Here is a 6,148-nt window from a genome sequence, read left to right on the forward strand (position 1 = left end):
TACAAACATCAATATTTATACATCATCGCTTATTCTTAAAACCTTTTTCTAAAGTCGGCCTAAATTCCCTTCCACGATTCCCCCAATTTCATAAAAATAGCAAAAACAAAATAATGACAAAACAGGTTATAATTATACACCCTTTGGATTCCCAAACTCCACCAGATGGATCTAGTTTTCAGAAAGTCAAGCTGTTTGTCTTTATGGCAGGAAGGTAAGCAATATAATTAGCTGGTGTCCTGACAAGAAGCTTGCACAAATCCTTGGTGTGGCCACATCTGCTGTTAGGAAGATCATGGAATAGAAAAAGGGTCTGGTGAATTCTTTCTTCAGTCCATCCTTGCCATCACTTGGGGCAACGATCACATTGAGAGTGTGCCCTGCCTGGTGTGCTGCAGCAATGACCACCCGAGAGACCCACAGTTATCATGGAGGCTATGAAGTCTTGCGCTGGCCTCCGTGTGGATATTGAATTCACCCAGGATTACCATTTAGCACTCCCCCCCCTCAATATCTCTGGGACTATCTGATCAGGAATGCAGCTGGGAAACAAGGTGGTTGGTAGACCAGCAGCAGCCATGGTCTATTTCTCTGGTCCAGCACTAGGTTCAGACCCTCTAAACCAGGGTTTCCCAAACTTGGGTCTCCTACTGATTTTAGACTACAATTCCCACCATCCCTGGCCACTGGTCCTATTAGCTAGGGATGATGGGAGTTGTAGTCCAAAAATAGCTGAAGACTCAATTTTGGTAAACCCTGCTCTAAACCCATCTCATGGTTAAGAGGCTTCCTGGTCAAGGAGATGATGTTTCTATAGACAATAGCAACACCCCTGCCTCAACCCCCTAGTCTAGCCTGGTGCAGTATGGAAAAAGCAAATGGGCACAGCTGGGTAAAAGCAGGTCCACCCAGCTCACTCACTTAAGTCTTAGCCAGGTCAGCCTGCTCATCCACAAACAAGTCATGAATGTGCATGGTTTTATTATAGACTGATCTGACATTCAGCACCACCAGACCAGAGGGCTCTGCAGATATGCCACCAATAACTTCCAGTGGACTGAGAATGCTGGAACAAGAATCGGAGGCCAAACACCTCGTGTAGAACCAAATGGCAAAAAGGTTTTAGAGGGTCTGTGAACGCCATCTTGGTAGTCAAGATCACCCTGAGACTAATTGTTTTTTGCTGCAAGAATGAGCTCACCACGTATGTTTATGCTCTTGCTTTGATAAAAAGGTAAAGGACCCCTGGACAGCTAAGTCCAGTCATAGGCGACTATGGGGTTGCAGCGTTCATCTTGCTTTCAGGCCGAGGGAGCCGGCATTTGTCCACAGACAGCTTTCCGGGTCATGTGGCCAGCAGGACTAAACCGCTTCTGGTGCAACAGGACACTGTGATGGAAGCCAGAGCGCACAGAAACGCTGTTTACCTTCCCGCCGCACCGGTACCTATTTATCTACTTGCACTGGTGTGCTTTTGAAATGCTAGATTGGCAGAAGCTAGGCCAGAGCAATGGGAGCTCACCATTGTTGTGCAGATTTGAACCGCCGACCTTCCAATCAGCAAGCCCAAGAGGCTCAGTGGTTTAGACCACAGCGCTCCCTGCATCCCTTTTGCTCTTGCTTTGATGCTATGCTTATCTGTTGGCTTCAGATGCTGGGGCCTAGGGATGGGAGTTGTCAGTGCAGTTTGGAGGTCTGCTTTATAGACAGGTGGGCTTAATTAGCCACTGGACGTAAGATATTTTCTGTATAATGCTTAACATATTAGCCTCTTGTGGACAGTCATGGCAAATGCTTACTGTTTCGGTGTTCGGCCAGAGTCTGTAGAAACAGCAAGGTCTCTGGCATTGCAATTTAAATGTTCACCTTCTCATAAATTAATCACTCTAGTATTTCTGACATCCTTCTTTGAAACCCTTGAGCAAACTTCTTTAAGGTTTTGGTGTGTTTTTTAACCTAACGTCAACATTTAAGCAAGCCTTTATGGATTTTCCACTTCCTAAAAAAAATTCCCATCATTCCGTGTCTTCTCTTTTTATTTTCTTCACAGTTTAGAAATTCCACCCCTCCCCCGCAAAAAATCCCCAACCTCATCAGCATCAATAACAATAAAAATCAGCCAGTTTTACACTCGATACAAAAACAAAAAACCAACACCACAAACAATAATATTAATAATACCAACAATAAAAAGGATGTCGTGTGTGTGTGAAAAGATGCTCGTCAACATTTTGATTTGCTGAAATGCACAATTCATGAGTACCACGAACTGTGAAGCCTTTTGAACTTGGTAGAATTGGGAAAACTTTTCCCAGCGGAGATCTCTTAATGCAATGTACTTAATTTTTTTTTCCTTTGCCCCAGATGCAGATAGCTTCAAGTCAACGGCAGTAATCTTCTCCAGGTTGGAGATGGCAGAGATGTCTGGAGACAAGGCACATAATTTGCTACCTGCCTCTGTCCTTTCAGCAGCAACCGGTCAAACACAATACGTTGTATTTTTGGTCTCCGCCAGTATGAAAACCCTACAGACCCGTCCCACCCCCCCACCCCAAGCAGCACGTATTCCGTGTTTCCTTTCTACAGATGCACCATAACATTAACAGCACCGAGTTGGTGATAACAGTGTGAGAGGTCTGCCTTTCCCAGCAGCACAAAGGCCCCCCCAAAAGCAAGAAAATACAAATATAAAAGCGAAGCCAGTCTGGTGTTAGGAACACCAAGGAAGGCAAATCTACATTAAAGTGGTTCTGAACCGTCAGGGCGCCCCATCCCAGGAATTGTAGTTTGGCAAGGGTACTTTGTTACGAGAAATTTTCAGGAAAATTTAGGCTTTGGCCTGGTCTCCTCATGTGGTGGGGAAATGAGACTGAAGTGGGAGCTGTACCACTTCCTAAAAACACACACACAAAAACACAACTAGGGTATAAGGAGAAAGTTTCTAACTCGCCTTTGCTTTTGTTGCATTCTAACAGCAAGAAATCCCTCAGATAGGTGTGCATTTTTAAAAAAAAACCTGTGATTCCCCTCTCATAAACTGAAGCGTACAGCCTCAGAACTCAACTATATTGTATGTTTTCTCTTCAGCTTTCTGCTCGTGTCAATGAGACCTTCCTTGGGAAGCAGAAAATGGCTACTAAAGCAATCCAAACCACTGATGTAGATATTGCCAAACTGAAGAGGCATCCGATGAAGACGTTGGAAAGGCCAAAGGGAATGAGATACAGATGTGCTAATGGGTGCAAGCCTATGAAAACTTATCTGGGCTGAGGAAACCTGCAGCCTTCTAGAGGCTATTGGACTACAGATCCCATCGCCCACGATAAATTGGCCATGTTGGCTGGAGAGCTCATGGGAGTTGCAGTACAACAGCCTCTGGAGGGCCTCAAGTTCCCCACCTCGTCTTACATGGAAGTAAGCCCACTGAACTCACTGCGGATTGTATCCAAGTAAATATGCATGGAATCAGGCAGGATGAAGAAGAGAAATGAAGAGTTGGAGGTAGCAGAATTGGGGAAAGGAAGAGGCAGAAGTCTGCAAATTGCGGAATAAAACCATCAGGGTAGACGCAGGATTATACAGCCTACCCCCCCCCCAGCAGCTGCGCCCTAATCCAGGGAGGTGTTTGACAATCTTTTAATCCAGATTAATCAGGTATATATATTTTTAATCCCAGTTTCTAAGACCCCCATCTACACGATACATTTAAGGCAGTATCACACCACTTTAAACAATCATGGCTCTCTCCGCCCCCCCCCCAAAAAAAAAAAGAATCATGGGAATTGTAGTTTGTTAAGGGGTTGCCAGGAGATCCCTATTCCCCTCTCAGACCTATGATTCCTAGAGTTGCTTAACAGTCAGTTGTCCTTTCCAGGACTCCGGAAATCTTAGTTCTGTGAGAGGAACAGGGGTCTCCTGATGACTCTCAACAAATTACAGTTCTCAGGTTCTTTTGGGGAAACGATGGCTGTTTAAAAGGGTAGAACAGTCGTTTAAATGGATGGTGCAAACAGGGACCTTTTTCATGAAAGCTGAAGCTACTTAGACTCACTATTCCAGACTTCAAAAGGTAGCCTGAATATACATTGACTGCCTTTTAACAAACCTTGGACTCACAGTCTTCTCCTGCCTTCCATGCTGCTTCTACGCTGTGGGACCTCTCTATGGTCTCGATTAATCAGGAGTATCACGCCTCCCGTTCTTTAAATGCAGTTTAGAATCACAGAAGAATCCAATCCTCCTCTTTTTCATGCTTAAAAAAACCCCTTGTGTGAATGAGTCATATGGGGCAAGCTCATCTGCATTAGGTTATGTCAACCTTTGCCAATCTGGTGTCCTCCAGATATTTTGGACTACACTATATTTTTGCTGGCTGGGGCTGATGGGAGTTGTAGTCCAAAACTTCTGAAGATCACCAAGAAGGCTGGATTCGTTCGTGAACAGGAGGAATGAGAAGTACAGGATGAAAGGGTGTGTGGGCAGCAGGGCAAGGGCGGCTAATTTTTGACCCTCCAGATGTGATTGAATTCCAGCTCCCATAAGGCCCACCTCGCACAGGTCCCCCACCCCTGCAGGAGACAGCCCGCCGTTTCACTAACTCGCTTTCATGATCACGGAGCCCCAAACACAATCGGATAGCTCAGCTGACAGAGAAGCAGACTCTTAATCTCTGGGTCATGGGTTCGAGTCTCAGGTTGGGAAAAAGATTGGGCTGGATTAGATGACCCTCTCGGTCCTTTCCAACTACATAAACAGTGGTTTAACTTTTGCAGTCCTCCGTCATTTCAGTCCACAGAGCAGTGTTCGTGCAGGAGGGTGGTGGGTCTGAAGTTCTGAATGGTCCCTCCTATTAAAAAGACCTTCACGTCAAGCCAAAGGCTGCTTGCAGACCGTGCAACTTAAGACACTCAGGTTCAGAGGGGAAACTTCCTTCTCACAGTGCAGCCTCACTCGTCACTGACTCCCTTCAGTGGCATCATTCATCGCAGGCAATGTAACCGCCAAGGGGAAGAAACTTGCCTGTGATGAAGGATGCTCACCAGGTGAGCAGATGATCCAGGTTCAAGCCAAAGCAATTGTAACAGGGCATGAGGTGGCACTGGTTTAACCAGGGAAGCAGAATGAGAACAGAGCTGGGATGAATGAGAGGCCATTGGATGGAAAAGGAGAGCACCAGGCAAGAAATGGAGACATACCACACATCTGACACGCGCACACCCCTCCGCGAAAAATCCTAGAATTGCCGTTTGCACAGAGGGAGAGAGCTACAGTTCCCAGCACTCTTGACAAACTAGTTCTGAGGATTCTTTGGGGGGAAGCTTTCCACATACAGTGTGTGTACAGCTGTAGGACGGGCAGGATTTAGTTGATCAGAGATGAAGCCTGGGCCCCGCCAGGGGAAGGGGAAGAGAAGGACGAGTGGGAAAAGCCTCGAGAGGGAAAGGACAGAGACCAGGGCAGGTCCAAAGAAGGGATCGGGAGGGACGAGATAGAAGAGGGGAAGGAAGGCAGGGCGGGCAGGGGCCCAGGCGAAGCGAAGGAGGCTGAGAAGGCCGAGGCGGGCAGGGGAGCGGCAGGTTTGGCAGCGCTGGCGGCCAGCAGTGTGGTGTGGGCCGTCCCGGCACTGCTGGCCGAGGCCTTGCCGTTGCTGTGAGTGCGCTGGTGCCGGTTGAGGTGGGAACTGCGGCTGAAGCACTTGCCACAGACGCCGCACTTGTAGGGCTTCTCCCCGGTGTGGGTGCGCTGGTGGATGGTGAGCTCGGAGCGCTGGATGAAGGCCTTGCCGCACTCCCCGCAGGCGTAGGGCTTCTCTCCCAGGTGGGTGCGCTGGTGCGTCAGCAGGTTGGAGCTGACACTGAAGCACTTGCCGCAAGCGTCGCAGCGGTACGGCTTCTCCCCGGTGTGCATGCGCCGGTGGATGGTCAAGTCCGACCTCTGGATGAAGGCCTTGCCGCAGTCGGCGCAGGAGAACGGCTTCTCCCCAGTGTGGATGCGCTGGTGCTTCACCAGCGCCGAGCGCTGGGCGAAAGCTTTCCCGCAATCCTCGCACTTGAAGGGCTTCTCGGCCGGCGGCTGCAGCGAGAGCGGCGGCATTTTGCCCAGGCTCTTCCCACAGTCCAGACAGTGGCTGCTGCGCGTGAAGCGTCCC

The sequence above is a fragment of the Podarcis muralis genome, chromosome 2 (genome assembly GCF_964188315.1).
Source record: "Podarcis muralis chromosome 2, rPodMur119.hap1.1, whole genome shotgun sequence".
NCBI classification, from domain to species: Eukaryota; Metazoa; Chordata; class Lepidosauria; order Squamata; family Lacertidae; genus Podarcis; species Podarcis muralis.